At 40.2% G+C, this 20,089-nt stretch overlaps 1 non-coding gene across 1 annotated transcript; it reads right to left on the bottom strand.

The window, feature by feature from the left end:
* Nucleotides 1-15,879: 15,879 nt before the first annotated feature.
* On the bottom strand, nucleotides 15,880-15,983 carry LOC112759912 (small nucleolar RNA R71). The gene has a single exon (XR_003180376.1). It is a non-coding gene; the product is annotated as a small nucleolar RNA R71 (small nucleolar RNA).
* Nucleotides 15,984-20,089: the final 4,106 nt, after the last annotated feature.

The raw sequence follows: 20,089 nt of genomic DNA, 5'->3' as shown, positions 1-20,089 counted from the left end.
CTTGATGATCCTCTTAACTCTTTTTGTTGAGGGCCTGACTGTAGTTGAAGAAGGCTCTGCCACTAGTGCTCTTTTAGTTCCTCTTCTTGCTGGGGGTTTGGGAGTAGCTTTCTCTTTTCCTTTCTTGGTGGCCATCCTGAAAAAGGGGAGAGAAAGTAAATTAAATTCAAAGAGATATATAGCAAGGAAGAGAAAAGGTGGTGATGGATGCACATTAGGAGGTGACTGACATTAACACACGCTCGTGAGTACATGTGAAAAGTTATCAGTGGAAAATAGTTAGTGCATATAATGACAAGTGAATGCAAGGTGTTTATTGGCATGCCGGAAAAGGGCATGAGTAGCATAGATCATGCATCACTTTGTAACAAACCATCATGTTTTTATTGACAATTAAATTTAATTAATACAATAGTAGAGGGAGTTTATGAAAAGCAAGCATTGAATAGTAGAATAGAATAATGTAGAGAAGTGCATAATGCCATATGGGCTTTTTCACAAACACATGGCATGCATGGTGAATAAGGTATAGAAAGTATTAAAGTGAACATGCAAGCAACCCTTTAAAGAAAATAATATATAATTGCCAAATAATTTGCAATAATCCACAAGCATATAATGAGGAATAATGACTCAAATAAAATTCTAGCACCATGTAAAAAGGAAAGAAGAAGGAAAATATGAATAATGAAATGAAAAAGAAAAGAAAAGAAAATAGCATATAAAATAAGAAGAATGATAGAAAAGGAAAGAGGGTGGAAGAAAATAAAACCTTGTTAATGGAAGTGAGAGAGAGAGAGTGAAAGGGGAGATAGAAGGAAGAAGGGAGAAGGAAGAAATAAGGAGGGAAAAGAGAAAATAGGATTTGGGGAGAAAAAGATATGATATTTGGCAAAATTAGGAAAAACTGTGCGCCGCAAGCGACGCGATCACATGGGGCACGCGGTCGCGCGACTTACGCTTAAGGTGATTAACGCGGTCGCGTCGGTCACGCGGTCGCATGACCCGGTTTGTGCCAGTGGCGCGAGGTTTTCCTCGCACTCGTATAACTCTCTGTTCAAAATCATTAAATGCCAAATTTTAGGTGATGCGATCGCATGGGACATGCGATCGCGGGAGTGGGCAGTTTTTGGAGTACGACGCGGCCGCGTGCGGCACGCGGTCGCATGAGGGGGATTAAGCGTCCAACGCCAGTCCAGCACCACTCTAGCACAACTTTCAGTTATGCACCATTATTACGCCGAAATCCTAATCACGCGGCCGCGTGGGGCGCACAGTTGCGTGGGAGGCCATTATTCTCGTATGAGGCGGTCGCATCAGCGACGCAATCGCGTGGGACGATTTGCACCATTGGCACGCCTCCAGCCACGCTCTCGCGTGACTCTCTGTTCATTTTTTATTTTTCACCCTTCTCCATGCGACGCGGACGCGTCGCTGATGCGATCGCGTCACGAGGCGTTTTTTTTTTATTAAATAAAAGTATGTAAATGTAGATGCACGAAATATACTAATAAGGAGAAGAGTTATTGAGTCAGAAAACTAAAAATAGAGAAAAGAACGATCATACCATGGTGGGTTGTCTCCCACCTAGCACTTTGCTTTAACGTCCGTAAGTTGGACGCTCCACTAGCTTAGTCTTCGGCTATGTGGGGATCTTCCAAGAGGAAGATCTCGAGTTCCTTGTCTTTCTTCTGCTTTTCGCCATGGTACAGCTTTAAATGATGTCCATTAACTTTGATAAGCTCAAAGCTCGAAGGATGGCTAAGGTGATAAACTCCGTACGGTTCGGCCTTCTCTACTCTGTATGGACCTTCCCATCTTGATCTCAACTTGCCTGGCATGAGCCTCAGTCGAGATTTGTAAAGGAGGACTGAGTCCCCAGGTTGGAACTCTTTCCTCTTGATATGCTGATCATGTACAGCCATCATCTTCTCCTTGTATATTCTTGAGTTCTCATAAGCTTCTAGGCGAAGGCTCTCCAGTTCTTGCAGTTGCAACTTCCTTTCAACTCCGGCTTTCTCCATTCCCATGTTGCACTCCTTGACTGCCCAAAAGGCTTTGTGCTCTATTTCAACAGGGAGATGACAAGATTTTCCATAAACTAAGCGAAAAGGACTCATCCCAATGGGTGTTTTGTATGCTGTTCTGTATGCCCAGAGTGCATCTTGTAGCCTGGTGCTCCAGTCTTTTCTGTGAGGTTTGACTATCTTCTGTAAGATACGCTTTATTTCTCTGTTTGACACCTCGGCTTGCCCATTGGTCTAAGGATGGTATGCTATTGCAACCTTATGAATTATCCCCTGCCTCTTCATTAATCCTGTTAGTCTCCTGTTACAAAAATGGGTGCCTTGATCGCTCACGATTGCTCGTGGTGATCGAAAGCGAAAAATAATATGGTTTCTCACAAAGGAAACAATAGTGTTAGCATCATCATTGCGGGTAAGAATTGCTTCCAGCCATTTAGAAACATAATCCACAGCTAACAATATATAAAAATAACCATTAGAATTTGGAAATGGACCCATGAAGTCAATGCCCCAAACATAAAAAATTTCACAGAAAAGCATATATTGTTGAGGCATCTCATCCCTTCTAGATATATTACCAAAATTTTGGCATGGAAGACAGGATTTACAAAACTCAACAGCATCTCTAAAAAGAGTAGGCCACCAGAATCCACAATCTAAGATCTTTCTAGTTGTTCGTTGAGGGCCAAAATGCCCTCCACTCTCAGATGAGTGACAGGCCTCTAAAATGGACTGGAATTCTGATTGAGACACACACCGTCTAATTACTTGGTCAGTGCCACATCTCCATAAATATGGGTCATCCCATATATAATATTTAGACTCACTTTTCAGCTTGTCCCTTTGATGCTTAGAAAAGTTTGGAGGAAAGGTGCGGCTAACTAGATAATTAGCTACAGGCGCATACCAAGGGACTATCTCAGATACTGCTTGTAGGTTATCAAATGGGAAATTATCAGCTATAGGAGTAGGGTCATCTGTAATGTGCTCAAGGCGACTAAGGTGGTCCGCCACTAAATTTTGGTTACCACTCCTATCTTTAATTTCTAAATCAAATTCTTGTAATAGCAGTATCCAATGTATAAGACTTAGTTTGGAATCCTTTTTAGCTCACAGATACTTTAGAGCTGTGTGGTCTGAGTACACTACTACCTTCGTACCAAGTAGATAGGCTCAGAATTTATCCAGAGCGAAAACAATAGCAAGAAGCTCTTTCTCAGTAGTAGTATAATTAGACTGAGTAGCATCTAAAGTCTTAGACGCATAAGCAATAACAAAAGGATCCTTACCTTCATGCTGAGCCAGTGCTGCTCCTACTGCAAGGTTGGAAGCATCACACATAATTTCAAATGGTTGGCTCCAGTCTGGTCCTCTTACAATTGGAGCTTGAGTTAGTGCAATTTTCAGCTTATCAAACGCTTGTTTGCAATCCTCACTGAACTCGAACTCAATATCCTTCTGCAGTAATCTGGATAAGGGAAGTGCTACCTTACTAAAGTCCTTAATAAATCTCCTGTAAAAACCTGCATGGCCAAGGAACGAACGGACTTCCCTCACAGAGGAGGGGTAAGGTAAACTAGAAATAACATTCACCTTTGCTGGGTCTACAGAAATGCCATTATTAGATACCACATGTCCTAATACAATCCCTTGTTTTACCATAAAATGACATTTTTCAAAATTCAATACAAGGTTTGTATGAACACATCTATCTAATACTCTAGATAATCCATCTAAGCAAAGGCTAAAAGAATCACCATAAACGCTAAAATCATCCATAAAAACCTCCATACAGTCCTCAATAAGATCAGAGAAAAGACTTATCATACACCTTTGGAAAGTAGCTGGTGCATTGCACAAGCCAAAGGGCATTCTCTTGTAAGCATAAGTCCCAAAAGGACATGTAAAAGTGGTCTTTTCCTGATCCTCAGGAGCTATATGAATCTGGAAATAACCTGTGTAACCATCTAAAAAACAATAATGTGATTTACCTGACAGGCGATCCAGCATTTGATCGATGAATGGAAGTGGGTAGTGATCCTTACGGGTGGCTTGGTTGAGACGCCTGTAATCAATGCAGACTCTCCAAGCGTTCTGAACTCTAGTTGCTATGAGCTCTCCATGCTCATTCTTCACTGTAGTGACTCCAGACTTCTTGGGCACCACTTGTACTGGGCTAACCCATTCACTATCTGAAATGGGATAGATGATACCTGCTTACAATAGTGTGGTCACTTCCTTTTTGACAACTTCCAAGATAGTAGGATTCAATCTTCTTTGGGGTTGACGGACAGGTTTTGCTCCGTCTTCTAAAAATATTCTGTGCTCACATACTTGAGGGTTGATGCCTACTATGTCTACCAAACTCCACCCAATTGCCTTCTTATGCCTCCTCAGTACATCAAGTAACTGCTCTTCTTGTTGAGACGTGAGTTCCCTTGCAATGATGACTGGAAACTTCTGCTCAACTTCAAGATAAGCATATTTGAGATGTGGAGGAAGGGGTTTCAACACTAACTTCTGATCATGGGCAGGCTATGGATTGTCTGGGGCTTGTGAAAGTGCGGAACTGCCCTCATTGTCAGTCAAGAGGGTCCCCACACTTGGACCTTGTCCAGTGTGCCTCTCTTCTAATTCTTCCTTGTGAACTTCAGCTACAGTTTCATCTATGACATCACATTGAAAGATTGAATGATTTTCTGGAGGGTTGTTTATGACTCCATTCAGATTGAAGATTACTATTCGGACATCTATTTTAAAAGAGTATGTTCCTGAAAAAGCATCCAATTTGAATTTTGATGTCTCCAGGAATGGTCTTCCAAGTAGGATTGATGATGGCTTATCTGAGTCATTATGGGGCATCTCCAAGATATAAAAATCAGTGGGAAATGTAAGCCCTTTAATGTTTACTAAAACATCTTCAGCAACTCCAGCCACTGTAATAATGCTTTTATCTACTAACACAAAACGAGCTGCCGACCTTTTTAAGGGAGGGAGCCTCAAAATATCATATATAGACAAAGGCATTATACTAACACATGCTCCTTAATCACACATGCAATCATAAATTACTACTCCACCAATAGTACAACTAACTATACAAGGACCTGGGTCACTATACTTTTCAGGTAATCTTCCCATTAAATCAGATATGGAACTACCTAAAGGAATAGTTTCTAATTCATTAATATTGTCTTTATGTATACATAAATCTTTTAGAAACTTTGCATATTTAGGTACCTGTTGAATAACATCAAAAAGAGGAATAGTTACCTCAACCTTTTTGAATATTTCTACCATTTTGGGATCGGGTTCCAGCTGCTTCCTGGGCTTCCTTGCAAGTTGTGAAAATGGAATGGGAGTGGTGTTTTCTGCAGTGTCTGTGCCTTTTGGTGCTTCCTCCTGTGGTTGGGCTTCTTCTTTTTCAGTTATGTCCTGTATGTCCTCATCCTCTTCAACATCTTCTATTTCTACTGCCTCTTCAGCTGAGGCGTGTTCTGGTGGGCTTGGCTCCTCCTGATTCCTCTCTTGCAGTGTGGTTCCGGACCTTAGGGTGATGGCATTAATGCCTCCCTTTGGATTGGGTAATGGTTGAGAGGGAATTCCAGTAGAACTTGAAAGTTGGCTATTGGAATTTTGCATTGATCCAATCTGTGAGACAAGAGCTTGCAAAGTAGAGGTCAGACCATTCAGACTGGCATTAATGTTGTTCATAATGTTATTTTCCATGGTTTGTTGTCTTCGCTCAAAGGATTGTAGTAACTCTTCATTAGGAGATGAAGAAAGGTGAGTAAATTGAGAGGTCTGTTGTTGGGTATTTTGCGGTCCTTGGGATTGCCTCAGGTGAGGTGCTCTGTAAGGTTGGTTCTGCTGCTTGTTGTTGTTATTATTCCACCTCTGATTTCCTTGATTATCTCTGCCTCCTCTGTTATTATTGTCCCTCCAATTCTGGTTAGAAGTGTCCTGCCATCCATGGTTATGATTTCCACCTTGATTGTACCCTTGGTTGGGGCGGTCATAGAAGTTTTAAGTGGATGCCACCATGTTGTCTTCCTGCTGGAGTTGCGGGCATTCATCAGTATAATGGCTATAATCAGCACAAATTCCGCAGACTCTCTGTGGGACTAGCTGTTGGATTTGCTGTGCTAGAGAAGGTTGAGCTTGCTGAACTTGTTATTGATTCAATTGCATTTGCTTCAGCAAGTTGGTTTTTTCACAGATACTCTGAGCTAGAGCAGCAGTCTCTCTGCTAGAGGATACTTCTGCAACGGCTTTTGAACGACCTTGTTTCTGCCTGTGGTTCCTAGTAGATTTAGCTAAGTCGCTGATCAATTGCCATGCCTCATCAGTGGTCTTGTACTTCTTCATAGACCCATTGCTAGCACTTTCCAATGTGGTCTTATCTTGGGGCCTCATACCCTGTGTGATATAGCTGAGTAATACTATCATGTCAATCCTGTGGTGGGGGCATGCTTCCAGAAGATTATTGAAGCGCACCCAGTATTCAAAGAGAGTCTCGTTGTCATCTTGAACAATCGTGGAAATGTCTTTCCTCAGTTTATCAGTAACTTTAGATGGGAAGAATTTTTCTAAAAATTCTTTTCTGAGTGTATCCCAGTTGGATACATTTGCTAGGGGTTGAGTGTAGCACCACTCTCTTGCTTTTCCCTCAAGAGAAAACGGAAAAGCTTTCAGCAAAATTGAAGTTTCATCTGCACCATCACGCCTGACAGTAGAATAGGCTGCTTGGAAATCTCTCAGGTGCTTAATAGGCTCTTGAGCAGGTAAGCCATAAAACTTGGGCATCAAATTGAGCAGTGCGGTCTTTATTTCAAAATCTGTAGCCACTGCTGGGTGATGCGCTTGAAATGGTTGCATTGTAAAATCAGGGGCTCCTTCCTCCTGGATAGTAACTCTTCTGGCTGCCGCCATGTTACCTGTACATAAATCAACCGAATCAGTAGAACGGAGACTGGTTTCTTCCTCAAATGGCGTTTCAAATCTGCCCTCAGAGAGGACTAACCGACGCCGAGCTCGCCTTATTCGTGAAATAGTCCTTTCAATTTCAGGATCGAATATTGGCAAGCTTTGATCAGGAAGTGAACACGTCATTTGACGAAAGAAACATGCAACTCATAGTAGCAAAATAAAATAAAATGCAAATAAATAAATTCTAATTAATAACTTTAGCACTCTATTGCAACTCCCTGGCAACGGCGCCAAAAATTGATGCGGGCAGAAATTGGCGAATTAAAAATTGTTAATTTATATGCGTTGCAAGTATAGTTCTTAACTCGCCAGAAATCTGCCTATCAATTTAAAAAGGTGTCACAGAAAAATTGAAATTAAAATACTGGGAGTATGAGTCCCAGGTCGTCTCCCAACGAGTTGCAGAAAAGTGTGCTATTTTATTAATCAGATGTTTTCAAAAAGGTTTGAGTTGAGTAAACAAGAAATTGAATTGATGAATTTGAATAATATAAATAAAAGCCTTGACTGGGAGTTGATTACATGGAAGCCCTATTCTTGATGGAATACTCTCAAGATTAATTGACAATTGAGAGTTATTTCGTTTAGTTATCCCTTACTAAGTAGGAGAAGATCAAACAAGTTGGAATGCTGTTCTATCCACAAGTCCCAATCCACTCTTGGGAGGATTGGTGTCAGGAACTAGAGAGCAAACCAATAATAACCCAATTACAATCTTTTTCTTGCACGTTCTCTGGCTCTAGTCTGCTGTTTTGGGCCGAAAATTGGGTCAAAATAGGGTCCAAAATTGCCCCCAGCGATTCTGCAAATTATGCAGATCGCGCACGCCATGCGATTGCGTCGCTCATGCGGACGCGTCATTCGCGTTTCGCTTCACCACGCGGGCGGGTCGTCCACGCCTCTGCGTCGCTTATGCTTTTCCATTCCGTGCGGTCACGTGAGCCATGCGGCCGCGTCACTGCAATTTCTCCTCTTCCGCGCGGTCGCGTGAGCCATGCGGCCACGTCACTTCTTGTTTGTTATCTCCACAATTTCTTGCGTTCCTTCCATTTTTGCTAGCTTCCTTTCCAATCTCTAACTCATTTATGCCCTATAAAGCCTGAAACGCTTAACACACAGATTACGACATTGAATGAAATAAAGGAGAATTAAAATGCATAATTAAAAGTCCCTAGGAAGCAGTTTTCAATCGTGTAGTAATTTTAGGAAGGAAATATAAATGCATGCTAAATTAATGAATAAGTGGGTAAGGATCATGATAAAACCACACAATTAAACACAATATAAACCATAAAATAGTGGTTTATCAACGACTTCTCAGTATTCAGAGATTCCTTTCCTAGTTACCTAGATCACCTGGCCCTGGTATTAAAAAGATGTCAAGAAACTAATTTGGTCTTGAACTGGGGGAAATGTCACTTTATGGTGACAAGAGGAATAGTTCTTGGTCATAAGGTTTCTAACCAAGGCATTGAGGTGGACAGAGCCAAGGTGGAACTCATTGAAAAATTACCTCCACCAAGTGATGTTAAGGCAATTAGGAGTTTTCTAGGGCATACTGGTTTTTATAGAAGGTTTATTAAAGATTTTTCAAAGATAGCCAATCCCTTAAGCAATCTCCTTGTATCTGATACACCATTTATCTTTGATGAAAAGTGCTTGCTAGCATTCGAGAACTTGAAAAAGAGGTTATCCTCTGCTCCTATCATTTCCCCACCTGACTGGAACCTACCATTTGAACTGATGTGCGATGCATCTGATTTCGCAATTGAGGCAGTGTTGGGACAGAGGAAAGATAACTTGGTCCATGTGATATACTATGCCAGCAAAGTCCTCAATGATACTCAAAGAAACTATACCACTACTGAAAAAGAGTTGCTGGCAATAGTTTTTGCATTTGACAAGTTTAGATCATACCTCATTGGTGCCAAAGTGATTGTCTTCACAGATCACACAGCACTTAAATATTTGTTTCCCAAACAAGAATCAAAACCAAGACTAATAAGATGGATCTTATTGTTGTAGAAATTCAATATTGAAATCAGAGACAAAAAAGGAGTGGAGAACAAGGTAGCAGATCACCTATCCAGAATCCCTCATGATAAAGGAGGAACACATGATACAAATGTAAATGAGTTCTTCCCAGATGAGCAGTTGATGATGATTCACAAAGCACCCTGGTTTGCAGATATTGCCAATTTTAAAGCAACTAGGGCTTTACCTCCAGAACTCAACAAACACCAGAAAAGAAAGCTCATTAATGATGCAAAGTATTTTGTCTGGAATGAGCCATATCTCTTCAAGAAGTGTCCAGATGGAATCCTGAGAAGATGTGTTTCGGAAGAAGAGGGACGAGAGGTCTGTGGAATTGCCACGGCTCATGCTATGGAGGCCATTTTGGAGGGGACAGAACTGTAGCCAAGGTATTACAAAACGGATTCTTTTGGCCCACCCTTTTCAAGGATGCCAAAGAACTGGTAAAGAATTGCAATGAATGTCAAAGAGCTGGAAACTTACCCAAAAGAAATGAGATGCCACAGAACTTCATCTTAGAACTGGAACTGTTTGATGTGTGGGGAATCGATTTCATGGGACCATTCCCAACCTCATATTCAAACAAGTACATCATGGTAGTAGTGGATTATGTTTCCAAGTGGGTAGAGGCTATTGCAACCCCAACGAATGATAACAAGGTGGTCATGAACTTCCTCAGAAAGAACATCTTTAGCCGGTTCAGAGTCCCACGAGCACTCATTAGTGATGGAGGGAGCCATTTTTGTAACAGACCACTAGAAGCTCTCCTCCTACGATACAGGGTGAAACATAAGATTGCCACACCTTACCACCCCCAAACAAGTGGGCAAACTGAGATATCTAACAGAGAGCTAAAAAGGATTTTGGAAAAGACTGTAGGAGCATCAAGAAAGGATTGGTCGAAGAAACTGGATGATGCTCTTTGGGCATACCGGACGGCATTCAAGACACCAATCGGGATGTCCCCATACCAACTGGTGTATGGAAAGGCTTGTCATCTACCATTGGAGCTGGAACACAAAACCCTCTGGGCTCTCAAGCTGCTAAATTTTGATAGCATTGTTGCTGGTGAAAAAAGGATCTTGCAGCTGCAAGAAATGGAGGAGTTCAGATCTCAAGCCTATGAAAATGCCAAGATTTATAAAGAAAAGGCAAAGAGAAGGCACGACCTCCATTTGACACCTAGGAGCTTCGAAGAAGGACAGCAAGTGCTCCTCTACAATTCCAAATTAAGACTTTTCCCTGGGAAACTCAAATCAAGGTGGTCAGGACCCTTTCTTGTCACAAAGGTCTCGCCGTATGGACACATAGAAATTATGGAGGAAAGTTCAAAGAGGACGTTCACTGTGAACGGACAAAGGCTCAAACACTACATGGGCAACATGGGGGAAAACCCCAAAGTGAAGTATCACCTCAAGTAATGGAGGAATCGTCAAGCTAGCAATGCTAAAAGAGCGCTTCGTTGGGAGGCAACCCAACCTAAGGTAGTTTTTTTTTCATTTTCATTTTAATAAAAATCACAAGTAGTTTCCCCCGTATTGCGAGGAGCTAAGTTTGGTGTTACACACCAAAACAATACAAGAGTAAGTGTGTAATTCTAAGTTTGGTGTTCCACCAAAGATTTCAGTTAGAATCACACTACACTCCTTCAAGGGCAAATTGCTAGATCCAACCAATCAGGGGAACCACTTAACAGTAGTTAGTTCATAGTTGTCTTGCTGATAACAACCCATGAGATTTTCTGCATGTATTCAACCTGCTGTATTAGGCAAGGAACTAAGTTTGGTGTTCACACACCAAATTAAGTTCCGAAATTCACAAGCACACATGCATACTAACTATCTCTCAAGTGCTTTGGGGACAAGCAACTTCTAATAACTTTACAGGGATTCAATCAATCTTTTGGAAAAAAGTGCACCATCATCCAAGGAAGCGAGGAAGGATGCAGAAGCTATGGAGGATGACAACAAATGGGTAGCTGGAAGGCATCACCAAAAGGTTGTATTGTTACTTGATTCCATATGCTTGGAAATACTCAATTTGGAAGTCTGAATGTGCCCTTGATTAATAGTCACTCTTTAAGCTTAATTCACTAGAATTTGATGTTTGTTTTTGCTTAGGTCTATGATTGCTAGTCAAATTGCCTATTTTCAATTCCATCTTGCTTATTGTATGCTTGTCTTTTTTTTAAGCTAAATAAAAAGAGATGTTATAAAAGACTACAATGGAGTTCAATTTGTGGAGTAAGTTCTTAGATTTGTGGTGTAGTAATCACTTAGCTAAGTTGGTTCACCAACAAGGTGGGAAGGCAACTATCTGTCCTAAATCATATGCTTGAAACACACCCCATGAGACTAGCTAAATAATAAGATCCTAATAAGAAAAAGAAAAAGAACAATAAGAGTTGAAAAAGGAAAAAAAGTTAATAAAGAATAAGGCTAGGCACCAAGGGCTTGAATCTTGAGGGATGTGTCTGTGGTGCTCTTGTACCAAGGATCTGCTTGGATGAATAAGTTCTTAGGAGTGCTTCATCACTTGGTAACTTGGGTTAACTAACCCGAGATTATCAACTGAAAATCCACTATCAAGAGCAACCTTGCTACAGAACATTTAGTAACCCAAAGAGGTGTTAGACACCAAGACCTCAAGGGAAGAAAATAACAAATCATGTGCCTATGGTGTGCATGTATGGGGGAGAGAGACTTGAGGGAGTAAGTCCTTAGGCGTGTTTCAACACCTAGCACCTTGAACCAACTGGTTTGGGAGTGTTGGCTGAAAACTTATCTTAAAGAGTCTCCCCCTCACAGAACACTTAGCCTAAGGAAGAAATGAACCTTGGAAAGACAAAGGGATCAATAAATAAAAGTCTCAAAGGGTGCAATCAAGTGAGTATTCCAAGGCATGATAAAGGCCTGAAAGCCAGTAAAGGAATGAACCTAAGTTGCTATGCACGAAACCCCATAAAACCAAGAACATGACTTCCACAATAATAATTCATTCATTTTGTCATTTCATTCATCATTCTCTTGTTCCAGTACTTGCTTAGGGACAAGCAAGCTTTAAGTTTGGTGTTGTGATGCCAGGGCATTTTGGCCAGTTTCACTGACCTTTTCTTTATGGTTTTAAGGTAGTTTCATGCATTTTCTTAGGAAATAAGCAAGTTTTGGGTAAATAATCACTTACGTCTTGATTCAAGTAAACATTGTGAATTTTACAAAATTTCATGAGAATTATGCATGAATTGAATGACAAATTAGATGATGCATGTCTCATAACTTGGACTAGAACTTCGATGCACTTTATTGCTTGATTTCAGGACAAAGGAAGCAAGGAAGAACCACGTTAGCAGCCACGTTAGTCTAACTAACGTGACCTCTAATGTGGAAGGAGAGCTAGCTTGCAACGTTAATGAGAAAAGTAATCACCAATAACGTCCTTGAAGCAATCATAGCCCACGTTAATTGCCATGTTAACTACATTAACGTGGTAGTTAACGTGGAAGAAGAAAATGAAGCCAACGTTAGTGACACTCACATTTGTCACTAATGTTGGACCAAGCTCATATTGGCCACGTTAAGAGCCACGTTAACTCAGTTAAGTGGACTCTAACGTGGGGAAACAAAAGAATGACCAACGTTAGTGACACTCACCTTTGTCACTAACGTTGAGCTAAGCCACTTTGAGCCACATTAGTTGCCACATTAACTGATGCCAAGGCATCTTAGGCTAGTTTCACTAGCATTTTTTTTGTTAGTTTTAGTTGTTTTATGCATTTTCTTGAGCTTAAAGTAACCAAGAATGGTTAAATGAATAACAAAGCAATGAACCATCCAAACAGTATGATTTTGATGCAAATTCCATGAGTTTTTAGTTATATTACTTGAATGCTATGAATGGAAGATTTCTCATGAAATTTTGCAAGACTTTGATGCAATTGTTTGGATGATTTCAGGGAAGAAGAGGCTAGGCAAGGAAGAAACAAAATCAATAAAGGAAGCTTGCATATCACATGTGGAGTTTAAGTTCCAGTTTAAGCTTTATCACATGTGGAGTTTAAGTTCCAGTTTAAGCTTAAACTGGAACTTAAACTACCAAGCCATATAATGCTGGAAATAGCGTTTAAGTTCCAGTTTAAGCCTAAACTGGAGCTTAAACGCCAGAATCATGAAGGCTAAGAAATGCTGGAACTGGCGTTTAACCTCCAGTTTAACCTTAAACTGGAAGTTAAACGCCAGAATGAGAATTTCACCAAGGGAGCATTTCCACGTTTAAGCTCCAGTTTAACCTTAAACTGGAGCTTAAATGTGTTCGACACAATTTCTCACCAGGAAGCATTTCCACGTTTAACCTCCAGTTTAACCTTAAACTGGAGGTTAAACGCCAGAAGTAAGAAAGGCACCAGGAGCATTTCCACGTTTAAGCTCCAGTTTAACCTTAAACTGGAGCTTAAACGTGTTCGACTATTTCTCTCCTCCAGGGTTGCTTTCTCATTTCCACGTTTAAGCTTCAGTTTAACCTTAAACTGAAGCTTAAACGTGTTCGACCCAATTGCTCCTCCAGGGTTGCTTTCTTCATTTCCACGTTTAAGCTTCAGTTTAACCTTAAACTGAAGCTTAAACGTGTTCGACATTTCACACTCCTGGGTTGCTTTCTTCCATTTCCACGTTTAAGTTTCAGTTTAACCTTAAACTGAAACTTAAACTTCAACTTAAACGCCACTTTTTGAAAGGGGTTTCTGGGCCAAATATATTGAAGTTTAAGTTAGCATTTGAGCACAAACATTAACTTAAACGTATTATGGTATGAAACCCAATTGAATATCATGTTTATGGGATTGGGCCTGAAGAATTGATGAGTCTGGAGCTTCAATTTGTTGAGTCTTGTGTCATTACTTGTTTATCACTAAGTTTGCTCAATGAATGTTACAAAATTGGATCACAGCCTCATCAGGATTATGGACCATAAACCTAAAGCAAAAGGAAATCAGGGAAAGGCCTCAAAGCCCAAGAAACACAACAGAAGCTCAATTTAGAAAGTGTATAAATAGGATAGAATTTAAGTTAGAAAAGGAACTTTTTTTTACACGGAGAACTTCGGATTTTTCTTTTAGTTTTGTAATTGAATTCAGAGCTATGACTCACTAAACCCCTTTCATTGGGTTAGGGAGCTCTATTGTAATTCAATGAATCAATAATAGTTTTATCTTCTTCTTCAATCTTTTCTCTTGAAATTTTGTTAGAAAGCTTCTCGATCTAATTCCATTGGGTAGTTGTCTTGGAAAAGAAACTACCCATAATTGGAATCTTTCGAAACCTTGGGAAAGGAATGGAGGATTCATGCTAGAGAAGCTTTCTCACAGTGAATTGGATTGGGGTTTGGATGGATATTGTGACATGTAATCCTACCAAATTGTGGTTCATGAAACTGTGTGGTATAATCAATGATCGAGCATCATCTCTTCTTATGAACATTTAAACCAAGGGATTGGGAATTTGTTTGTTTTTAGAGAGAATTGGTGAGCCAAGGGATTGGGATCCAATCATATAAGATTGCCAAGCAAAATTCAATGAATGCATTGGTTGAGGAAGGGATAAAAGTTGTTTTGATTCGGAGATCTCAATATCTCCTAACACCCAATGAACTCCCCATTTCTGATTTACCACTTTCTCTTTACATTCTGCAATTAAATTCATGCAATCACCCCCATCCCTTTTAATTTCAGCAATTTAGCTTCTCGCTCTTTAATTCATGCAATTTTACATTCCGCAATTCTCATCTAAATCGTGATTCCGCTCAACTAGAACATACTTCTAATCCGAATTGCTCACTCAACCAATCCTTGTGGGATTCGACCTCACTCTATTGTGAGTTTTTACTTGACGATAACCGGTGCACTTGCCGGAAGGAATTTTGCCGATCGTGCATTTTCCTAAATCGTAGCATAACAAGTTTATGCGCATCAAGTTTATGGCGCCATTGCCGGGGATTGGTTTTCGATTGACAATTCTCAAATTGGAAGTTAACTAGATTGAGCATTTTTCTTGCTTTGTTAATTCGGTTCAAGTTACTTGTTGAATTTTAATTTCTGCACTCTGTTACTTGTTTTCTTTCTTTATGCCTTTAAATTCAAGCAACTAACTCACTGACTCACTAACTATTTGAATTAATTCCTCAACTGCTCTAACCATACTCTTCCATTAACCAAGAGTATTTCACTTGTTTGGTGCCTGTGCTGTGTTCTTGTATAACAGGTAGGAGAGGAGAGACATCAACTCCTCCATATACTGAACCAGAGAGGACCCTTCATAGACTTAGAAGGGAAGCAAGAGGGAAGAGAGTACTGAGAGAAGAGGAATCTGAAGGAGAATCTGAGGACAATTTTGAGGAAGCTTTAGATCTCAACATGGATAGAGAAGTTCACAACCATGAGAGGGCTGATGGAAACAATGCCATTCCTGAGAGGAGGGTTCTTGGTTCATACATAAACCCAACCTCTGGGAATTGTGGTAGCAGCATTCAGAAACCACCCATTCAGGCCAACAATTTTGAACTTAAACCACAACTAATATCACTTGTGGAGGATCATTGTTCATTTGGTGGGAGTGCTAATGAAGATCCAAACCAACATCTCACAAAATTCTTGAGAATTTGCGACACTGTGAAGTCCAATGGAGTCCAGGAAGATACCTATAAATTGCTCTTGTTCCCATTTTCACTTAGGGACAAGGCAGCTAAGTGGCTGGAATCATTCCCAAGGGGGAGCCTAACAACCTGGGATGAGGTGGAAAGTAAGTTTCTGGCACGTTTCTACCCCCCACAAAAGGTCAATAGGCTTCGATCTGAGGTTCAGACTTTTAGACAACAAGATGGTGAAACTCTCTACGAGGCATGGGAGAGATTCAAGGATTTGACAAGGAAATGCCCACCAGACATGTTCCATGACTGGGTGCAATTGCATATTTTCTATGATGGACTTTCTTATGAATCAAGGAAGGCTGTAGACCATTCATCAGGAGGTTCATTGAACAGGAAAAAGACTGTGGAAGAAGCCATTGAAGTGATTGAGACAGTGGCTGAGAATGAGTACTACTATGCTTCAGAGAGACACAACACTAAGGGAGTCATGGAGCTGAACCATGTTGATACAATTTTAGCCCAAAACAAGGTGTTTGCCAAGCAACTAGCAGAGCTCACCAGGAAATTAGAAACAAAGCAAGTGGCTGCAATACACACACAAGATCAAGAGGAAGTAAGCACTGAAGGAGGTGATTGGGAAGAGGCCAATTATGTAGGAAATCAACAAAGGCAACCATATGATCCACATTCCAACACTTACAACCCAGGCTGGAAAAACCACCCAAACTTTGGGTGGGGAAACCAGCAAAACCAACATAACAAGTCCACATACCAAAACTCCAACCAAAGATCATACCAAGCCACACAAAACACTTATTCCCAACCATCATATCATGGCCAAAATAATCAACCTACCCAACCTAATCCGAACCAACAATTTCAAGATCAATTAAACAGGATAGAAGGAATGCTGGCAAACATGGGTCAGGACATAAGTGAGTTGAAAAGCTTTAGGGATGATGTGAGATCTACCTTAAGGAACCATGGTGAAAAACTCAAGAGGATGGAGTCTCAAGTAGGAGAGCTATCTCAACAGGCCCCCAAATCAACTGCAGTGTTCCCTAGTGACACAGAAAAGAATCCTAAAGGGGAACAAAAGGGAGTGAGATGGGAAGAATGCAAGGCCATCACCATATTGAAGGAAGTCTCAGAAGAAGAAGGAATCAGACCCTCAGAACAGGAGCCAGAAATCTTGAAGGAAGGTGTGGAAGAAGCTAAGCAGGAAAGTGAAACTGAGCAAGCCAAGGAACTGCAAAAAGGCATGCTGGAAACATACCAACCAAAAGCACCATTTCCTCAGAAGTTAGGAGGAGGTGAAAAAGGGAAAACCTATTCAAGGTTTTTAGAGACATTTAAGTCTCTCCATATCAATATTCCCTTTCTTGAGATTCTCCAGCAGATGCCTACACATATCAAGTATTTAAAGGAATTGCTGAGCAAGAAAAGAGTTTTGAAGGGAGGACAAACTGTAATAATGAACAAAGAATGCAGTGCCCTCATCAAAAAGGACATAGTCTCTAAGAAAACAGACCCAGGAAGTTTTCATATCCCCTGTATCATAGGGGAAACAAAAATTGACAGAGGATTCTGTGATCTAGGAGCTAGCATAAATGTGATGCCTCTGACTCTTATGAAGAGGCTACAACTGAATGAGGTGAGATCCACTGATGTAATCATACAACTGGCTGACAAAACTCAGAAGCAAGCTGAAGGGGTAGTTGAAAATGTGCTGGTGAAAGTGGGAAATTATTTCTTCCCCACAGACTTTGTCATTTTGGACATGGAGGAAAGCTACCTACACCCTATCATTCTGGGAAGGCCATTTCTAGCCACTGCTAGAGCGCTTATAGATGTAGAACAAGGAGAGCTAATCTTGAGAATACATGATGAACAGATCATTTTCAATGTTTTCAAACCTGCATCTGAGCCTGAACCAGAACCTGAAAAGCCTAAGGATGATAGTAGCCATCTGTGTTTGGAGGAAAGCAATCCAGCAGCTGAAACTCTGAAACAGTCCTTGGAAGGCAAACAAGAATTGCAAGAGTTAAAGCCACAAGAATCAATAGAAACAGATCAGAAGGATCCTCCTGGCATAAGGGTCAATGAAGAAATCCTCAAGAGAAAGGGAAGAATTGTAAAGAAATTGCCAAGAGGGTGGAGAAACAAGAAAATTCCCACTGAAGGTTTCTCTCCGGGAGATAAAGTGATATCAAGTCATTATCTGCCAATCCCACCTGGCCTCAAAAACATTCCTTCCCAGCTCCCTCAAGTGTTCACAATCAGGAAAGTTCTTTCTATGGAACATTTGGAAATCATGAAGGAATCAAATGGGGACGTTTTCATAGTGAGAGGAGAGGACATCAAGCACTACAATCCACCCTAACAAGGGGCAACCGTTAAGCTAGTGACGTTAAAGAAGCGCTTGTTGGGAGGCAACCCAACCTGAGGTAATACTCCCTTGCTGTTTCTTTTATTTGTTTCAATAAAAAGGGTGAAGTAGTTTCTGTGCATTGCAAAGAATTAAGTTTGGTGTTTCACACCAAACAATGAATTCGTGGATCAATAATTCAAAGGGGAATGTGTGACCCTAAGTTTGGTGTTCCACCATAAAGATCAACTGAACACAACAACCTTTGAATTATATGAAAGGAACAACCATTCTAAGCAATCACAGAAATGCTTAAAATCCTTAGCAGCAACTTCATTCCAAGGAGAACTCAAGGATTCAAAGAATAGAGAAGTAAGTAGGAGACTAAGTTTGGTGTTCACACACCAACTTAAGACTCAGACACTTACCCATACATAGTTGAGCTAACCACTCAAGTGCTTGAGAAGCAAGCAACTTCATCACTCTTTGCAGGAAAGGAAACAAGGATCTTAAAGCATGAAGCAACAACTAGGAGAAGAAGGAGAAATCAAATTGTTTCCTGGAAACAAAGAGAAAACAAGGAATTTCACAAGGTGGTGTTGTTCCTTGACAATTCTTTAAAAAGGGCAAACAAAAGCATGCTTGTTCTGGTTTAAACTGTAATTGTTGAATCTTTCTGGAATGTGAAGTTTCTAGTATGTTTATCTGTTTATTGCTTTGAATAAAGTGAATGCCTAGATGTTTGGATATAACTTCACCTTCTTAAACAAATGCTTGCCATGCTTGTTCTGTTTCCAAAAATAAAAGAAAAGTTTGAACAAAAATAACTTGGCTCAATTAGTGACAAATCAAGTAGAATTAAAGTGGTGGTATGCATGCTTGATTGTTTAGTCAGATCACTGGAAATAGAGTGTAGAATTATCATTTTTTGTGTAGAAAGTGAAAACTGTCTATGGATCTTGATGAATAAATGTCTTTGGCCATGAAAAAGAAAGAAAAAGAAGAAGAAAAAGCCACTGAAAAAGGGCAACCAAAAAGCAAAAAAATTGAGAAAATAAGCTAGGCACCAATGGTTTGAACTTCTGAGACAAATGCCTGTGGTGTTTATGTATTAAGGATATGCTTGGATGAATAGGTTCTGAGGAGTGTTTCAACACTTGGTAACTTGGGTTAACTAACCCGGGATTATCAACCAAAAGTCCATTATCAAGAGCAACCTAAATACAAAACATTTAGTCACACAAAGAGGTGCTGGGCACCAATGTCTCAAGAAGAAATGTGAACTAAAATGCCTGTAGTGGATATGTGTAGTGCACTGATAAGAAAAAGAAAATGCCAAAGGCTTGTGCAACACATGACACTAAGCAAACAAGGAACAAAGGAGCTCTAAGAAAAAGAAAAGAAAAACAAAGAAGAGAAAAGTGCCAAGGACATAAGAATAACAAGAGGCCATAGCAGTGTTTGATGGATGCAATGAAAAAGTGATAATCTTACCTGATAAGAATGAAAAAGTGATGCTGCAACTTTCTGCATAAAACCCTTTTGATGAACTTCAAATGCTTGCTAATATAGCCAATGTAATTGCTTTCTGTTTCATACTTTCTTCTCAAATAACTCAGGACTTGCTTAGGGACAAGCAAGTATTAAGTTTGGTGTTGTGATGCCAAGGCATCTTAGGCTAGTTTCACTAGCATTTTTTTTGTTAGTTTTAGTTGTTTTATGCATTTTCTTGAGCTGAAAGTAAGCAAGAATGGTTAAATGAATAACAAAGCAATGAACCATCCAAACAGTATGATTTTGATGCAAATTCCATGAGTTTTTAGTTATATTACTTGAATGCTATGAATGGAAGATTTCTCATGAAATTTTGCAAGACTTTGATGCAATTGTTTGGATGATTTCAGGGAAGAAGAGGCTAGGCAAGGAAGCAACAAAATCAATAAAGGAAGCTTGAATATCACATGTGGAGTTTAAGTTCCAGTTTAAGCTTAAACTGGAACTTAAACTACCAAGCCATATAATGCTGGAAATGGCG

This window comes from Arachis hypogaea, chromosome 16, assembly GCF_003086295.3.
Source record: "Arachis hypogaea cultivar Tifrunner chromosome 16, arahy.Tifrunner.gnm2.J5K5, whole genome shotgun sequence".
Classification (NCBI taxonomy): Eukaryota; Viridiplantae; Streptophyta; class Magnoliopsida; order Fabales; family Fabaceae; genus Arachis; species Arachis hypogaea.
Note: the sequence above shows the minus strand (reverse complement) of the source record. Positions and strands in the feature narration are given on the sequence as shown.